This window comes from Saimiri boliviensis, chromosome 4 (genome assembly GCF_048565385.1).
Source record: "Saimiri boliviensis isolate mSaiBol1 chromosome 4, mSaiBol1.pri, whole genome shotgun sequence".
Classification (NCBI taxonomy): Eukaryota; Metazoa; Chordata; class Mammalia; order Primates; family Cebidae; genus Saimiri; species Saimiri boliviensis.
Genome location: NC_133452.1, coordinates 118,236,735 through 118,256,397, shown reverse-complemented (window position 1 = coordinate 118,256,397; position 19,663 = coordinate 118,236,735). Strand labels below are relative to the sequence as shown.

Here is a 19,663-nt window from a genome sequence, read left to right as displayed (position 1 = left end):
GATTACACTTGTTAACTTTTAATCTGAATACTGTGGTTCACATAGTCACAGCCAATATTCTACCTTTATAGTCAATAGCAATCTCACCCATTTACCAGATGTTTAGAAAAAAACAACTACTGAATGTGTGAACTTCAGGCAAGTCTTTTAATATTTATAGATTATGACTTCAGATGTACACATCTGAATTTGATTTTTTAAAATGACTTAATATAACAATATTACATTTAAAATAAAAAACAAGATAAAAACTAGATCATCTCATAATTCCAGACTGTTGTAAGTCACTGAGATTAACTCTCTGTGCTACATTCCAGATAACTTTTACAGCACTAAGCTAAAATCTTAGCATATTTACAATTTTGTATTCTGTGTATTCACATATTGCCAGAAGAATTGTCTATTTTATTAAAAATTTCAAAATTCTTTTTAATGGTTATCTAATGGTCTAGAGTTGATAGTCTAAAATTTACATAATACTCTGAGTATTACTTATATTTTAAAAACTTTTTGAGTTAATTATAAAGCTATAAATTAGAAAACAGTTGAATTAAAGATAAAAAGTACTTATAATTCCAATTCTCAGAGATAATAACTGTTAATATTTTGAAATATATATTGAATATGTTAAATATCTAGCTATTTTCCTTTCTAACTTTCTATATAAACAATATGTGAATATAAATATATATTAGGTATATATTTTTATGTGACCATATAACACATAATGAGAATATGTATTTTATAACTAGAAATTTTATTACAGGCATATATGACACTCTTCTTATCTGTACAACAGAGTTATCTGCATAGTATTACCTTTGTGGACTGCTGGAATATATACTGTGATTTTAGAGTAGCCCCTATGCTGAACTTTCAGAATATATTTAATTTGTTGCAGTTTAGCAATGCTACAATAAACATTAATATTGTTACCCAGTTGACTTGTTAGAAAAGCAGGATAAATTCTTAAACATGTGTTAGAGGTATGCATATCTTTAAGACTTTGATATGGATGGACTGCATAACTTCAAGAAAAGGTTATGCAAAGTTATATTGCCAATAGCAATGATGTAACACAACTTAACTTTTTGGAATGTTTTTGAAATACTCATTAGCATGAATTACAGAATTTGTAAACTGGTAACAAAATACCTCATTCAAGTAAAGCCCAATTTTAGTTCTAAGGAATGTGAGATGATGGTTTCATTGAATATATTCCTTCTATATCACATTAAAATGGATGTTAATTTTCTTAGCATGATAGTGATGAGTGCTATGTTCTCTGCTTGCCACTTGATCATAAATTCTAACATAAAAATAGAAGCAGTATGATAATGATACATAGGCAGTCTCATCCAAATTATCAGTAGCTTGTAGATACACTTATTTCAAATAAAGCATTTGAAAATGTTTATCTATATTACACTTAAGTGAGAACAAAAAGAAACCAGTTTTCTTATTTTTTTCTAGGAGATACTATGCCACTTTATAAGTAGAAGCACACAGAAAACAGCTCATTTGGTTAAATTTATCATCAGTTAATACTGTAGAGAATGTAAGTAACTGGGAGATATGAAAATATGCATTAGGTATTTAAATCCCATTTGTTTTTCCTAACTTTATTTTTTCCCCAGGGTGCCTCACTACAGAGATAATTTTCCTAACTTTAATATCTACTTACAAAAACTTTGTTATGCCTTTTAAAAAGGACTAAAGTATTTGTAACATTAGTTCAATAAGAATATTTCCAGGTCAAATGGATCCAATTTCCTTTTACTCCTGGAAAAATAAAGCCAAATAAAAATAAATTAAGCTCTCTGGGGTTCCTACATAGTAGATTCCGATCCGGTATTTAGTGATGTCAAAAGTACAATCAAAAAGAGAAGTAATCTCATCATCATGTTTTGGTAATAGCATCCACCACCTTATAAGCTGACTACAAAGTAGTGATTTGGCTTCTATCTCAGACGCTATCACTGGAACAGTTCTCAGACTCACAGGCTTGTTACCTCTTTACTCCAGTTAAAGTGGGGAAAAAGCAAACCTCACTTTTCAGGACCTTTGTTTTTGCTACCTCGAACTATACATTTACTACGTTTGAGGTTATTTTAAAATCTAATCCATTTTCAATACTGTATCAATTATATATTTTTTCTTAAAGCAGTTTTGTTTTGTACATAAATATTGTACTATGAATGAATAAAATGGAAACATCAAATTAAACTTCAGATATAATCATTGAATATTTCATAATATCTCTTAGAATAATTTGAAATACTATACAAGATAACTCATAGAAAGTACATTCTGTATATATTCAATGGTAGGTATCATAAGGAAGAGAGAGAAAAAAGGAGGAGAACAAAATAGGGAGGGAATGAACAGGAGAAAGATAACGATTACTAAGTGAATGAAGGCCTTTGCGTAACCAGCTCTTACCAGAAAAATAATCTACCATGGTCAGATGACCACCTGTAAAAGAGTAACACTGTGTGTTGTTAAAAGTAGATTCCTGCATATTACCTCCTATCTACCAAGTCAGAGTCCTTTGGAATGGGGCTCAAGGATCTGTAGTCTTCAGGAGCAACAAAGATGAGTTTTGTGCCAATGAAATTTAAAATCTATTAAAATAAAGTGTAAAGTTATTTGGACATTCTGACCCCTGGCCTGATTTTTTCAATCGTGCTAGTTTAAAAAAATTTTTTTTTGTATTATGATTTGTCATCAAAGATCATGAAGTGCATACATTCTACGAATACTGAAGTAAATAAATGTTCATGGGTCACACATTGGAAAGCAAAATGTGGAGAGAACATATTCACTCTGTTCTGTTCCTACTGTTGAAAGGTGTATCATTAAAACAGAAACAGGAGAATTTATAATAGAATACATTTTTTACAGAGTATTTTTTTCAAGATAATGTGATTAATGTTCAAGTAATAAAATAATTAAGATGCATATGACCTCTCTCTAAATTGCTGAAGCACACAAATTATTTTAAGAATTTGAATACCAAAAACTGTTTGCATGCCAACATACTTACTGTAAATCTGTTGGTGTTGAAATATATTTTGCCCAGGCAAATATTGAAAGTGCAATCTAAATAATAGATTATGGTGACTGATTATTATTAATAGTTGTTTACCTAAAATTATAAAACACGTATATCTAAGGACATGCTTTTATTATTATGCCTTCTGAGATTATAAACATATTTCTCTACTTACATAGTTTAAATAACTTTTTCATCTATTAAACACTTAGCATAGGAAAAGAAAGACATGAATTCACAATCTCAAAGGTCAAGTACTGATTTTTTTTTAATTTCAAAAGCCAATTTTATGAAAAAATAATTGATTTTAACAGAAAAACATAGATCCTATGGATCTCTTTTTAACATGTGCATTTTAATCTGTGATAAAAACATATTAGTCTCTCCCTTTTTTCTCTCCAATACTTAAAGCTGAATTACAACACAAGTATATTATGCAAATCAAGACAGTTCTTTCCAAATCACTGAAATTTTAATGTCAAAAAATACATATTTTAGCATACATTCTTTAGTGAAAAGTTCAGTTTTATTTTTCTGCAAAAGTGCCCTAAGCTTTGGAGTAAAAGCATTTTGTAGGTCCCTAGTAATACCATATGTTTTAGAGGTTTTTAACTTCCTCATGGGTATCCAAAGATGTTAATATTTGACTTTTCCTGGCATTTCACTGATTTCATTTTCTTACTATTGCTGTCTTTGTTATTATATATGAACATAAATGAGAATTGCTCGGTTGATCAGTGGTCTACAGCTGCTTTACTGCTGGTATTGACCAGGAGTGGCTGCAGTAGGAAGCTATAATTCATTTGAGAAATGCCATATGTCAGAATACTTAAAAATTGAATAAAGTGGTCTATAATTTAAAATGTTCCACAGATTCTTCTGAAAATAAGCACCACCAACCCCAACCCAAATGAGAACCATTGCCCTGGACACTATGAACAATGGCTAGACCTTTAGTGAACTACCTATCATAGGCAAGGCCTACCACAGAGTAGGTGCTTTTCAAAACATGATTAAGTCTTTGTTGAGTCTGAGTGATCAGATGAAATAGTAGAAAACCACTGTGGTGAAGGTGAGGAGGCTGGCTTCTAGTCAGCAATGTCAATTAACTTCTTTGAATCTGAGGAAGTCAATGGATCTTTCCAGGCTTTTTTTTTTTTTTTTTTTTTTTTTTTTTTTTTTTTCCAAGTAAATTAAAAATGAATTAACCAGAGAAAATGTAGCAGAAAAGGAATCAGGGTGAGGGGATTAGAAATGGCAGAGAAAGAGGTGGAGGGGAGTGAGTTGGGGGCAGGGCTGGGACAAACAGAAAGGAGGAGGGGAGGGGAGCAAGAGAAAGTCCCAGGGGTCAGCAGGGACCAGAGCCGCAGTGGGGGCCTCAGGAGAGCAGGAAGCTGCCTCTGCCTTGGAAAGGTGGAGAGAGGACTGCAGAGAGCCCGCGGGGAGGAAGGGGGAGGGACAGGGCAGAGGAAGCAGGGGACAGACAGGAGGAAGAGATGGGGTCCTGGGTAGGGGGGCGGGGGCGGAGAAGGGGCCCTCTGGTCTTCATGAGGCTCCATTCTGGCTGCAGGAGGCTTCCAGCTCCATCCCAAGGGTTTCTTGTTGGTGAAGAGATTCCTTCTTTGAGAAGTGGTTGGAGGTAGATGATTTCGAGTGTTCTGTGCCATTGCACAATGCCTGAGATAAGAAAAATACAAAATATGCGGTGGTGCGATAGACAAATGTTAGGTCACAATGAGATTAAAAGTAAATGAAAATGAGAACACAGGGACACAGGGAGGGGAACATCTCACACCAGGGCCTGTTGGGCGTTGGGGGATAGAAGAGGTATAGCATTAAGAGAAATACCTAATATAGATTACAGGGTGATGGATGCAGCAAACCACGATAACACGTGTATAACTATGTAACAAACCTACACGTTCTGCACATGTACCTAAGAACTTATAGTACAAAAATGAAAAAGCATAACTAGAAAAATATTATAAAAAACTGAAATATGAAACATGTTTGGGGTAGAAAGAAAATTATTAGAACAAGAAAAATAGAATTATGAGAGTATCTTTAAAATATGAGGCAATGAACACTGGTACAGGGATTTGGTAAAAGTAAAGAATAGTTCTCGCTTATGAGTGAGAACATGTGGAAAAACACCATTTGTTCAAAATATCTAGCATGAGATGTCCCGTCTTAAATTTAAGACCCAAGGCAGAGAGCAATCTAAAAAATTTATTCATTTTATTGGTGGATTTTTCTTTTATTTATTATTTTATTCTCATTAAAAACTGTTATAAAAACGAAAGCAGTATTATTTGCTAAATTATAATTAGAAAATACATTTTTAAATGCTATACAAATAACATTATAAAATAAACCCACCTGTCTTATGAATTTGAAACATGCTTTTTGATTATTTAGCATAAATAATGACAAGGTGGATTCGTTTTTAAAATTGTTTACCCTATTTTTTATAAGGAAATATACATATGTATATAGTATATATAGTGTTCCAAAGTTGATTAAAAACATACAAACCCATCGTACTTCAGAGTCAATTGATTTTAATGCCTGAACATACCCGCTATATACTACCTTGATATTGACTTAACTTCTATTTCTACTTGTATTCTTTAAGCTACATTTTTTATCTTTATGGTAATCATTTGAGATAACATTTTAATTCTAGGTACTTACTTTTTCTGTATAAATCCATTGAGCTTTCTACATGTATATACATATAAACAAAAGTACCTAAGTTTATGTATGACATAGCAATATGATAACAAAAATAAAGTTTGTATTTCAGGTTATTTAATTTTTATTACTTAACATTTCATTATTCTGTCATGCCAAATTAATGAGGTAGATGACTCTTTGTGGGGTTCTTTAGAGACAGAGTCTTACTCTGCTGCCCAAGCTGCAGTACAGTGGCATGATCTCAGCTCACTGCAGCCTCTTCCTCATGGGTTCAAGCAATTCTTCTACCTCAACCTCCGAAGTAGCTGGAATTACAGGTGTGCATCACCACGTCTGGCTAAGTTTTTGTGTTTTCAGTAGAGACAGGGTTTCACCATGTTGGCCAGGCTGGTCTCAAACTCCTGTTCTCAAGTGATCCACTTGCCTTGGCATTTCAGAGTGCTGGGATTATAGGAGTGAACCACTATGACCAGCCAAAGTGGATGATTCTTAAAGCAGTTACAGAACATCTGAATGGACACATACCTTTCTAGATACCGCTAGAGAGGTGTGATATGAGAGATAGATACATATATTCTTAAATACACACAGTTGATACATTTTAAAATATATGAATAGATGGTGAAACCAGGGGAATACCCTAAAAATTTAGTGAGGTAGAGAAGAGAGTTTTTAGTTGTAGTAGATAAAAACAAAATTAGAATGCCACATTAGAATTATTGAACCAATACTTTTATGGTTGTCAGGATTTGAACAGAGGCAGAGAGGTGCAAAAAGAAAGACATGAGGAAAAAGCCTGAGTTTGTGGTATGTAATGTGTCCTTGCAAGACACAGAATAGATAAGTAGATTAACATGATTATTGCAGAGGCCTAATGTAAAAAGTGTACATATGGGTGTGACCCAATTATAAAGAGCTTGAAATGCCAGGCTAAGATACTTTGAAATTTATCCTGTAGGTGGTAGAGAAGTGATGGATAATATAAATATTTATGCTATTAGTGTGATTACAGATAGTTTAATATATCTTTATTTTTATTTCTGAGTTAACATTTTTAAAGAAAACTCACTTTTGAATATGTGTATTTCAGGGCGTTTAAGTACTTTTTTACATTAGATGATTATATGACTTGCCAATTGTAATAGAAGAATTTAAATGTTTTAATAATACTTTATAGATAATAGTAACACTTTCTTAGTTATGTATCCATTGTGCCTTGCTAATATGACCAGTTCCTCTAGGGATGACTGTACTAGACAGTGATATATATAACATGTGAGGAGTTATTCTCACCACAGTGTCATTTCTTAGGTGCTTAATAATTTGAATGTTGCTTCTACCAACATACAAAGATCGCTACTAAAAGTTCTTTAAATATTGAACTTTAGGGATTTAAATGTTCTTAGAATATGATATGGTTTGGCTATGTCCCCATTCAAATTGGTTTGTAGTTCCCAGAATTCCCACATGTTGTGAGAAGAATTGAACAAGGGGGCCAGTCTTTCCTATGGGATTCTGATGATAGTGAGTAAGTCTCACAAGATCTGCTGGGTTTATCAGGGGTTTCCACTTTTGCTGCTTCTTCATTCTCTCTTGCTGCTGCCACGTAAGAAGTGCCTTTCACCCTCTGCCATCATTGTGAGACCTTGCCAGCCATGGGAACTACAAGTCAAATTAAACCTCCTTTTCTTCCCAGTCTGGGATATGTCTTTATCAGCAGCATGAAAACAGATTGATACAGAATCTTCAGTATCTCACACTATTTTTTTTTACCCACTGGGCTACATTGGGCTTGCAAGTGTTAGCTAAATACGTTAATAGTCACAGTAACAAACCAGCTTTAAAACATAATATATCGGACCTCATCTTACCTGTAGCAGGTATGTAGACTCACATTAACTTAGAGCATGCAGGAACAGTGAAAAGCATTTGACTTGTTATGAATAGTGGAATGCTTCGTTTCAAGACAGTTAGTTACCAAGTCCTTCAGGCTCCCACTTGGCTGCCTTCTTTTGAGTGCTCAGTAGGGAGTTTAAGGTAGAATTTAAACTGCAGTTATAAACCTTTTCCTTTGTTTATAGTATTTTACAAAGTAAATACCGAATCTCAAAAAATGGGCCTCATTTAGTTTTTGAATTCTTATATAAGGTAATTACAGCATTGACATAATTAGTCAACAGGCTGAAGTTGTCAAAGTAAACCGAAATTGTCTAATATTTATGAAAGAAGCCAAACAGTCTTTTGGTAAATGTATTGAGTTAGATTCTCTAGGAGACCCTTATTATTAACATCCCAAAGGAGAACTGATTTTCTTAATACAATATTTGATAATCCAGATACACTTTTAGCAGTGAACATTCAACTTTCAGGATAACCAGAGAGGATTAATTTGATTTGATCATCAAAAATAATTGTGTGTGTGTGTACATGTGTGCATGTAGATCTCATTTGATGTGATGGTTATATAGAAACTGTATCTGAATTATGAAACTCGGCCAAAGCAGAAAATCACTGGCCTTAAATACATTTCGCATATACAATTGCACAAACTAGATTTATATTAAATAGCCAAAAATCTTCAATATAATTTTAATATCTGTATTGCTTTAGGATTTATTCAGGATATTTCACTTTTTTTTATTTGTTGAGGCATATGTATTTTTGATTTTAAACTGTTTTTAATAAAACTACATATCTTTTTTTTAATCAAAAGATATTTATTGTGTCTCTATTTCCTTCAGTTCTGCTCTGATCTTAGTTATTTCCTGTCTTCTGCTAGGTTTTGAGTTTTTTTGATCTTGCTCCTCTAGCTCTTTCCATTTTGATGATAGGGTGTCAATTTTAGATCTCTCCTTTCTTCTCATGTGGGCACTCATTGCTATATATTTTCCTCTAGAGACTGCTTTAAATGTGTCCCAGAGATTCTGGTATGTTGTGTCTTCGTTCTCATTGGTTTCGAAGAACATTTTTATTTCTGCCTTCATTTCATTGTTTATCCAGTCAACATTCAAGAGCAAGTTGTTCAGTTTCCATGAAGCTGTGCGGTTCTGAGTTAGTTTCTGCATTCTGAGTTCTAACTCGATTGCACTGTGGTCTGAGAGACTGTTTGTTATGATTTCTGTTCTTTTGCATTTGCTGAGGAGTGATTTATTGCCAATTATGTGGTCAATTTTAGAGTAGGTGTGATGTGGTGCTGAGAAGAATGTATATTCTGTGGATTTGGGGTGGAGAGTTCTGTAAATGTCTATTAGGTTTGCTTGTTCCAGGTCTGTATTCAGGTCCTGGATATCCTTGTTGATTTTCTGTCTGGATGATCTGTCTAATATTGGCAATGGGGTGTTAAAGTCTCCCACTATTATTATGTAGAAGAAAATGTAGGCAAAACCATTCAGGACATAGGTGTAGGCAAGGACTTCATGACCAAAACGCCAAAAGCAATGGCAACAAAAGCCAAAATAGACAAATGGGACCTAATCAAACTCCACAGCTTCTGCACGGCAAAAGAAACAGTCAGTAGAGTGAATCGGCAACCAACAGAATGGGAAAAAATTTTTGCAGCCTACCCATCTGACAAGGGGCTGATATACAGAATTTACAAAGAACTAAAGCAGATCTACAAGAAAAAAACAAACAAGCCCATTCAAAAATGGGCAAAGGATATGAACAGATACTTTACAAAAGAAGACATACAGGAGGCCAACAAACATATGAAAAAATGCTCATCATCACTGGTCATCAGAGAAATGCAAATCAAAACCACACTGAGATACCATCTCACACCAGTTAGAATGGCGATCATTAAAAAATCGGGAAACAACAGATGCTGGAGAGGATGTGGAGAAATAGGAACACTTCTACACTGTTGGTGGGAATGTAAATTAATTCAACCATTGTGGAAGACAGTGTGGCGATTCCTCAAGGACCTAAAAATAGAAACCCCATTTGACCCAGCAATCCCATTACTGGGTATATATCCAAAGGATTATAAATCATTCTACTACAAGGACACGTGCACACGAATGTTCATTGCAGCACTGTTTACAATAGCAAAGACCTGGAACCAACCCAAATGCCCAACGATGATAGACTGGATAGGGAAAATGTGGTACATATACACCATGGAATATTACGCAGCCATAAAAAACGATGAGTTCACGTCCTTTGTAGGGACATGGATGAACCTGGAAACCATCATTCTCAGCAAACTGACACAAGAGCAGAAAATCAAACACCGTATATTCTCACTCATAGGTGGGTGTTGAACAATGAGAACACACGGACACAGGGAGGGGAGCACTACACACTGGGGGCCGTTGGGGGGAAATGGGGGAGGGGCGGGGGTGGGGAGGTGGGAAAAGCTAGCATGGGGAGAAATGACAGATAAAGGTGAGGGGACGGAAGGCAGCAAACCACACTGCCATGTGTGTACCTATGCAACAATCTTGCATGTTCATCACATGTACCCCAAAACCTAAAATGCAATAAAAAAACAAAACAAAACAAAACAAAAAAAAGATATTTATTGCTCAATTCATGTTCTGTTCTTTTTTAGGGACTTGAGGAGACTAAAGATTATTCCTTAATATGAGAATGCTAAAATATGTGTATGTGAAAAGATACCTCACAAATAGGCAAGGGACTGTTAAAGGGCCTGGCTTAACAAGCAGGAGCCTTGGCTTTGTGAAAATAACTGGAATTTGTTGAGTAAAGTTGCTATTAAAGCGTCACTTCTAAGGCGAAAACTGAAGGGTAGATTGTTCATAGAAATTTATTTCCAAATTATGATTCAGGGAAGTTATAATAATTTGTGTTTTGCCAGGTGCAGTGGCTCACTGTTATCCCAGCACTTTGAGAGGCCAAGGTGGGTGGATCAATTGAGGTTGGGAGTTTGAGACCACCCTGGCCAACATGGTCAAACGTTGTCTCTACAAAAATACAAAAATTAGCCAGGTGTGGTGGTGCATACTTGTAATCCTAGCTACATGGGAGGCTGAAGTGGGAGGATCACTTGAACCTGAGAGGTGGAGATTGCAGTGAACAGAGATCACACCACTGCACTTCAGCCTGGGTGACAGACTGAGACTCCATCTCAAAAAAAATGTGTTTTAATTATAATTATTTATAACATTAGGACTAAACTAAAACTCATAAAAATAATAGAAATTTATGTTCTTAAAGTCTGGGTGCTGTTGTACCCCAGCACACTATTGCCTCCTGGTAACAGCATGTGCAAATTGCAGGGAATGTGAACAGAAACCAATCTTAGGTGTTGAATCTGTTTTTAAAAAGTGATAATTTTTTGATATGTTAAAATCAGGAATGATTAATAACATAAAATCATAAATTATATTTATGAATAAATCATATATTATAAATTATAATAAAATTATAAAATAAATGATAAAGATTATAGGTACAGATGATTTCAGAATAAGTGAAGGCAGTGTAGGTAAGTATGATCATCAATGGCCCTGGGGAAGATGTAAGCATGTTCCTAGATGAATGAATGATGTTCAGGCAAAAAGCAGTGTCTTAAATGAAAATTCTCAGTAGTACAGGCAGATATGGGGAAGGTGTCTTATGACAGATTTTCTTCTATCTTTAGTTTTCAAAGTTCCTAAAGAAATCAAGCAAGGATCCACCCCAGGAAGAAGAATGGAATCAAGTTAAAAAATAAATAAAATTAAATACAGTGCACAAAACTTCTATTTGGAAGAACAAAGATTAGTTAATATTATATGAAAAGGAAATAATATTATTTTATTAATTTCAACTTAAAAATAAATTACATTTACTTTGAATAATTAAGCAATGATTCATATAGTGAGATATACTGAATCTGAAATAAATCTACAAATATTTAGTTTGGAACAAGTAGCCAATGCTTATTGGAATGAAAATTATTGTTTATTATCCTGAAAATGATTAAGAATCTGTACTGAGTTATGACACTGTTAAATGTAGAGTTATTAGGAAACATGATTGACTATTTATAACTATATAAAATTGATTTGTAATTAGCTCTACAGGGGTGCAAAAATAATTTCTGCAATATTAATAGAGAAGAGCCTTTTTCTCCTTGCTCTAATTAGTTTGGTAGTTTGGTTTACAAGTTTTTATTTATGAAACAAATATAATTTATGTTTCTCTAAATGCCTTTGGCTCCCAAGCTACATTTTCTAATACACTAGAGGTTAGATTCCTTCTTTTTACTTTGCCATAAAGTTATTAATGTGGTCACACGAAGGTTATAATTAATGAGAAAAAAAAAAGAGAAACAAGCAAACAAATACCTGGATCCAATCCTAAGCAAATGGGCAAATTAGAAAATCTTTGCGCTTTTAAAGTTCCTTTTAATGGATTCTATTTCATTTTGCCTCTCCAGACTTCTTGCTGGGAATCCATTACTCTGACGTGAATCTACTAGGTGCTGTTTTCCCAACTATTACCTGGGCGATATGTAGAGAAAATTTCCTGTCATAAACAAACTTGTTGAGCCAACCCCCATATTTAATCTCCACAACATTCAGTATTTTTTATAATATAAACTTGTATTTTATACCTTCTTCTCTGCTAGACCAAAATTCCTTGAGGGGGTTTACTCAGCACCAGCACCCTATGCTTGGCCATTGCTGTTGTTTTATAAATACAAGTATTTATTGAATAAATGAGTAGAAGAAAAACTCTCTATCCTGCTTGATATAAATACCAATAATCAAGGGCCTATTTTATCAATTCTGAAGTAATTAATAGTAAAACTATATTTATTACCTTTTGTCCTTATATATATATAAAATATCTGACTCTGTTTTATGTAAAAGGCATGACTTTAAAGCATGAGTTTTATTACTCATGATGTTTTTTAGATACCTAGATTTTTTTCCACATCTAAGCACCCTGTACCACTTGGTACTCTTACATAGCATAAAAGCCTGTTTAATGGATTAATGTACTATGCCACTAGAATGCTAAAATAAGTGAACATGTTACAAGGACTCATGCATAGAACATATCTAGTGAAACCCCAGCAACAACCAAATGCCTCTGTAAACGTGCTCTTGTAATAATCTGTAAGGTTGTTGTAAGCTTTAGGATAGTTCCAGGCACTCACGGGAAGCCCTCAATAAATTGTAGCTATGGTTGTATTTCTTACTGTTTTTCAAGCCAAATTGCATCTGTGAGAAGCATAGGGACAATTAAAAACAGTGGTATGTACATGTAGAAAAGCTGTATGGTAGAATTTTGAGAAAAAAATTAATGATCTGTTTTCACCATTTTTACTCCCATCTTCTTGCTCATTTCTGCAAAATAACTTGTGTTTGTAGTTTACATATTTAGTGTTGTGATTTGCATCATTTTAGAAGCATATGATTTAAGAAATTGAGAAATAAATCTTTCATTTGAGGTGAACTAGGATAGAAGTGAAAGTGAGTTATTTTGTTTTTTGTTGTTTTTTTTTTTCAAGCCAACAGAGTTCAGTGAATAAAATGGCCTTCGGTTCTTGCAACTGGGTCTAATTCTGTCTCATTTTAATGTATTAGCTGAGAACCTCAAAGACCACAGGCTGGTAGAGCAGAAAGTATGTAAACCGCATACATGGTTCTATGTGGCCTCTGCCTTCTCCACCTGTAGATTCTCCTTTAATTATGAGGGAAAACAAGCCATAGACTTGAGAGTTGTATACAGTTTATTTGCTGGAAACTTTAATGTCACTACACTTTTATATAAAATAGGATGCTCATCACCCACCTCCCTTAATAAGGATTGAGGGAGCCCAGAACTGAAGGCATTTAGCAACGTGCCTGGCACAGAGCAGATTGTCAAGATCTGCTTTCCTTCCTTTGCCCTTCCCAATACTCCAATCAGTCTGGTGTGATATATGAAAGCACTATTGAAGAATGAAACTGCTTGATGTGGTGAGAAATACTGAGAAGGAAATTTTGATTTAGATCAGTGGTTTAACTAGCATGAAATCTTTATTGGAATGGGGTAAAATGTTCCATTCTTGCTTTATCTTACTAGCAATAAAATATTGGGCCCTCAAAACTTTTCTGGATCTCATTTTTCTCCCACAAAAAAGTGAGTTTAATTATTAATCACTTGCAGCTCTAATTGCGTAGTCTTCCGAAACGAACTATCCAAGTCTTCTTATCCTCAGACAGTCCCAAAGAAATGTTGTTATATTTTGCCAATACAAAACTCCAAAGCCCAGAAAATTCAAGGACAAGAAAGCAACTCTATTCTTTATTTAATCTTGTAGTCTTTCTCTTTCAAATTCTGAAAGAAAAGCAGCTCTCTGAGGAAAGATCGATTTCAAAGAAATCTGCAGTATTTCCATGAAAGATTGATAAGTACATGTTTCACTATGTAAAACGTTTGAACTGAAAGGAACAATACACATGGCAGATGCTTCTTTATCTTGAAATTTTACAGCTGTCATCTGTTGCAGCAACAATGGTTAAATGAGCAGAATATTGTTTATTCCACTGAGAAAATTATTCAGCCTTCAGTATATAAATACACCTTTTATCTTTTCACCTTTATATACAAAAGCAATGATATGCATCTATTCTCATTTGTAACTAGCTGCTTATTGCTTACATGTATCCTCCATCACACTCACATACCCTTTTAATAATCTGGTTCTCACCCTTTCACTCCGTTAAAACTGCCCATTACTGTTGCCACCACCATCTGACTCCCTGACCATTTCTCATCGCTCTCCTCCTCAATCTCTCCACAGTATTTAGTGCTTTCTGTGGCACCTTTCCACCATACACATGTTCTTGAACTCCTCTGTACTGTCTTGCATTGCCCCTCCATTTTGTGTTTTCTCTATTAGCCTGCCTTTCTTCTTTTGGCTGCAACTAGATTACATCCTCAGATGAGTGCTCTCTTTCAAACTTTCTTGATTCGTTCAGTCCCATAAACTGAGTATGGTTGGTACCTTTAGGAACATGTGGGCTGATATCTTACCTATATATACAGCTGCTGCTTTGTATTTCTGCCTGGAGGTACCACTGCACATCTCAAAGCTCAAAGTTCCGAGGCAAAACTTACTATTTCCCCATGGAAATGTATTTCTTCTTTTATTCTCATCCTGTTGATAGATAACAGTTAAAATTACATAAAACTAGATAAGGAATAGATAAAATTATATGCAGATAGACAACATAGATAAAAGAGTTAAAATTTAAAAAGTAAACCACTTTGTGAACCTTCACTTTTCTTTTGCTTTTTGTCTGCTTTGTGCTGTGGAAGTGTCCTCCATTATTATTATTTTTAAAGTCATAGCCTCCCAAAGTGTTGGGATTACAGGCTTGAGCCATCATACCAGCTAGTCCTCAGTTCTTAAAAGACACGAGATAATTCATACTGGAGATAACCTCTACAAAGCAGAAAGATGGGACAATGCTTTCGGCAACACCTTTTATAGAACTATTCTAACTATAAAAGAAATCATATTGGTGAGATTTCATATTGGTTATAACAATAATACATTCTATTCCAAATAATATTATAGAAATTAAGTAATACACAATGAAATAATATTAGTCATTCATGAACTGATATTGTCAATAGCTAAATATTTATATTACACATAATGATCTGCAGATATAATACAACCTCTATGGCATTACCAGTGACATCACAGACATTTTTAAAAAGTATGTCAAAATTAAAATAAACTTAAGTGATTAAAAAGAGAATAAAAGTTTAACCTACAAAAAAAATTACATCTTTTCCCCTCACTTTCATCAAATAACATTTTGTTGCCTTTAGCCTGAGCTATTTTAAATAATCTCATCATTGGTTCCATATCATCTCTTTTTCTATCCCAATCTTCTTCCTTCCTTTCCCTTTTCTATGTTTCTGCTCAAATAGACTTACTAAATATTCATCCTCATGGTATTTTTTTTCCTTCAAAATAGCTTTCATTACTTTCTACATTGAGCTGGTATTCAAGGCCCAACACAGAAAGACGATGATCTACCTTCTATCAAGTACTCACCTTCATTTTACCTGTATTTAGACCAATTAACTTGATTGCATCTATACACATCTTACTGCAGTTGTTCATGTTTTCTCTTTGTAAAACTCTCCTTCCTTTTCACTGTTATAGTTTATTAAAATAATTTGCTTTCTCCCTCCCTCTCTCCAGCCCTTTCTTCCTTTCTTCCTACCTTGATTATTCTGTTTTTTCTTTTGTTAATTTGGGTTTTTAAAATTTTTATGAGTACATATATATATATATATATATATATATTTATATGCTATGTACTCATGAATATATATATATATATATATATATATATATATAGAGAGAGAGAGAGAGAGAGAGAGAGAGAAGAGAGAGAGAACATGCATTATTTTGATAAAAATATAGAATGTGCAACAGTGACACCAGGGTAAGTGAGATATACATCACCTCAAGCATTTATCATTTCTTTGTATTAGGGACATTCAAATTCTACTTTTTTAGTTATTTTGAAATATACAATAAATTATTTTTGACTATAGTAATCCTGTTGTGCCATCAAATCCTAGCTCTTATTTATGCTATCTGAATATATTTTTGTACTCATTAGCCGACCCCACTTCCGTCTCCCTCCTCCATCCTTCCCAGCCTCTAGTAACCATCATTCTACTCTCTATCTCAATGAGTTAATTTGTTTTAATTTTTAGCTCCCACAAATGAGTGAGAGCATGCATGCATGTATATTTTTACTTGCTCTTTCTCCACTTATTTAACAAACTTCTTTTAGCATCTTTTGTGTGCCTGGCATAGTTCTAGATATTGAAAATAGAATAGAATATTAGAATAACACAAAGACCATGTCCTGTTGCCCTTCTGGTCTAGACAAAGAGACAGATGATACTCAAAAAGTCATCTACACTGTGTCAGTAATATGAAGAGTAGAAAAGAGTACAAACTATCCTTGACAGGTCTGGTCTGTTATTCAAGGCTCCCTCCAAATGTCACCTTTCTCAGGAGTTTCTTTCCAATAATTTACCGAGAATGTAATCGGATTTGTGCCTTAATACAAATGAAAACTTCAGTAAACAAGGATTTTTGCCAGTTTGTTTTCATATAGGCCATGTCCCTTAAGAACAGGGCATAGGAAATACATTATAAATATTAACCAAATAAGCCACTTTGAAGCTCTTCGTTCTTTGTTTTTATCTTGTCATGTAGCAGTAATATTACTGCTTTTCATAGTCTATGTTTATTTGTATAATTATTTTTATCCTCTCTTCAGTCTAAAAACAAGAAAGTCAGGGATTTTACATAAGTGGAAATTACTTACTGTACGTTAGTAAAATGTAGATTTTACTTTTTTCTATCCTTGCAATGCCTATTTCTCTACACACTACTCTTAAACATTTATTGAACTGAATAAGCATTATGTATTCGAAGACATCTTAATATGCATATTGCTTAGATGCTAATGTTAGTCAAATGTTGTTGTTACTAATTGACACTGATCTCATTTTGCCACTTGGTAATATGTTTTCCAATGGCATTCCTTAAAGCCTCACATGTTTATTATTTGCTTCTATAAAAAAGTTTGAGTTTTGAGTGAAATTGACCGTATGTATAATTCATCTCTTTTTTAAGTCTTTACAAAAGCTTGCATAGTGTCATATAAATCTAAAGGGCTTGCAAAAGAATATTTAATTATAATAAACTCATCTAGTAGCAAAGCTGTTTTGTTCTATTTAAACTTTTGTGATATTAATTTATTTGCACATTTCTTGCAAGTATTTTATTAAGAAATGAAACCATAATGTGACTGGAAATTTGAAAAGCTACGTATACTACTACTTTAAAATGTACATTATATGTAGTATGTATTTTACACTGTTATTCAGAAGGATATTAATCCATTTAATATTTTACAAAATCCAGGGGGGGTAGCCATTATTATTGTTTGTATTTATGTAAGAAGAACCTGAAGCTTCCACAGTTTATGTAATTGTCCTAAATTATACAGCTAGTAGGTAAAAGTTGCTACAATGAAATTCAGTTAAGTCTAGATCCAAATTCAGTGCCCTTAAGAGTGTTGCTCTACTGTTCCTCCTAGATATGTATGTGACTATGAAATGAGTAAAAAGAAAGCCAATGACATTCAGAAAATAAAGAGACTAATCCCAAATGTGTTCCTAATAATATAAAACAGTTTAATACATAGCTTTTTATGTAGGCAATCTCATCACCCCAAAAGTGAGGAATAATAAAATTTTACAAAAGGCATAAAAACAGGGAATTAGGGTAAAAGGAAAATAACTATTTATAATTTGATATATACAAGTCTAGATTTTATTAAAATACAGTGATCAAAAGCAGTCTGGTGAGAATCTATTTCTGTTTTGGCTACATCCTCCTTTTCTCATATTCTGTTCCACTTGAAATACTTATAATTTAATATATTTAAGATGCATTATCATAGTAAGAGTAACTTAAAAGCTGTCTTCAAATAGAGTTACTGTGTTCTCTGAAAGCCAGTATTTCTATTGTTTAGCACCTTTTCTTACTGGAATTCAAAAGCTACCATTCGAGGTCCATCTGATATCTATTAGAATCACCAAATCTCATAGCAAAGGACTATAGCTCAACATTCAGATTTAAAAAAAAAAAATCTTTCATGTAAAGCTTCAGTCTTAGAGACTTGTACTGTACTTCTGTTATGATCTTAAGAAATAGAAATTGTCATTCAAAAATTTTATGAGACACTTCATTTTAGATTTGGGATTCAATGATTCTCCAGTCATGAAAGTTAGTGGCAATTTCCAAAGGCTTTGCTGCCACTCAGTTAAGAATCTTTGAAAGAATATTTTCCTTTTACATCCTACAAGCTAGAAATTAGATTCTAAGCTAAAGAATATGTCATTTTACTTCTAGGAATCTAGATGGCAGAAATTAATATAAATCACCAAAAGTTTTAGGCACAAAGATGACTGTTACTTTCAAATGATTCACAATAGTAGAAGACATCTACACAGGAAAGGAAGGCAAATTTTGTACATCCACACTGTGGAATATTATGTAACCACTAAAAGGTGCTTGTTAAAGGTACTAATAATGTTAATTGAAAGGTTTAGAACAAAAAAAAATCTGTAGTCAGTAGGATCATGATACTTCAAAAATTGTGCGTAAGAAAAAATAAAGCAGGACTAGTATGAATACTTCTCATACTTTTCTACTCATTTGTAATTTTTATATTTTGAATGAGAAAACAATGCTTTCATGATAGAAATATTGAATTTACTTAAAAATGTAAAAATGTTATAACAAGGTTTTCCATCTTACTTTTTGGGAATTGACAGACTAGATGATAAGTAGATACATAGATAGGTAAATATATCAATTGACCAATGGATACTAACATTCTATTATGTATTATAACAATGCAAATTCTTATTAAGGCAATTCAGAAGACAATATGTTCTCTTTCCTTCATGTTTCAGACATGAAACATGATAAATAAGAATGATTTTTTGTGTCATGGATGTTTTTTCCAGTTGTTCATGGAAAGAATTTTAGAACTGTTCTATTTTGGTTAATAATCAAGTCAGTGACTAACAATCTTGATGCAAAACAACTCACCCATTATATACTCTCTTCAATGATGCTAGTAGATGCTTTAAAAGATACTTGGGGTCATGTTATCAAATAATTAATGCAGTTCAATAACTTTATTAAGCAAATAATCATTGCTTCTTGCATAAAAATTCTTCCTTCAAATTAAAAGTGTCATTAGTGAATATCTGTTAGTAATAAACTTGCTCTGGTTTGTATAAAAATGTCATAGTAATTCTCTCTCATTGTTGAAAAATAATTTAGTTATGTATTCCATCCTGTTATTTTTCCAAAAACTTCAGATTTTATTTATTATTCAACAACTTTTA

The 19,663-nt window shown here is 33.3% G+C and overlaps 1 protein-coding gene across 2 annotated transcripts in view; it reads left to right on the top strand.

Moving 5' to 3' along the window:
- ADGRB3 (adhesion G protein-coupled receptor B3) overlaps positions 1-19,663 on the top strand; it is a 740,902-nt gene that overhangs the window by 166,358 nt on the left and 554,881 nt on the right. The gene's annotated exons all lie outside the window — the stretch shown is intronic.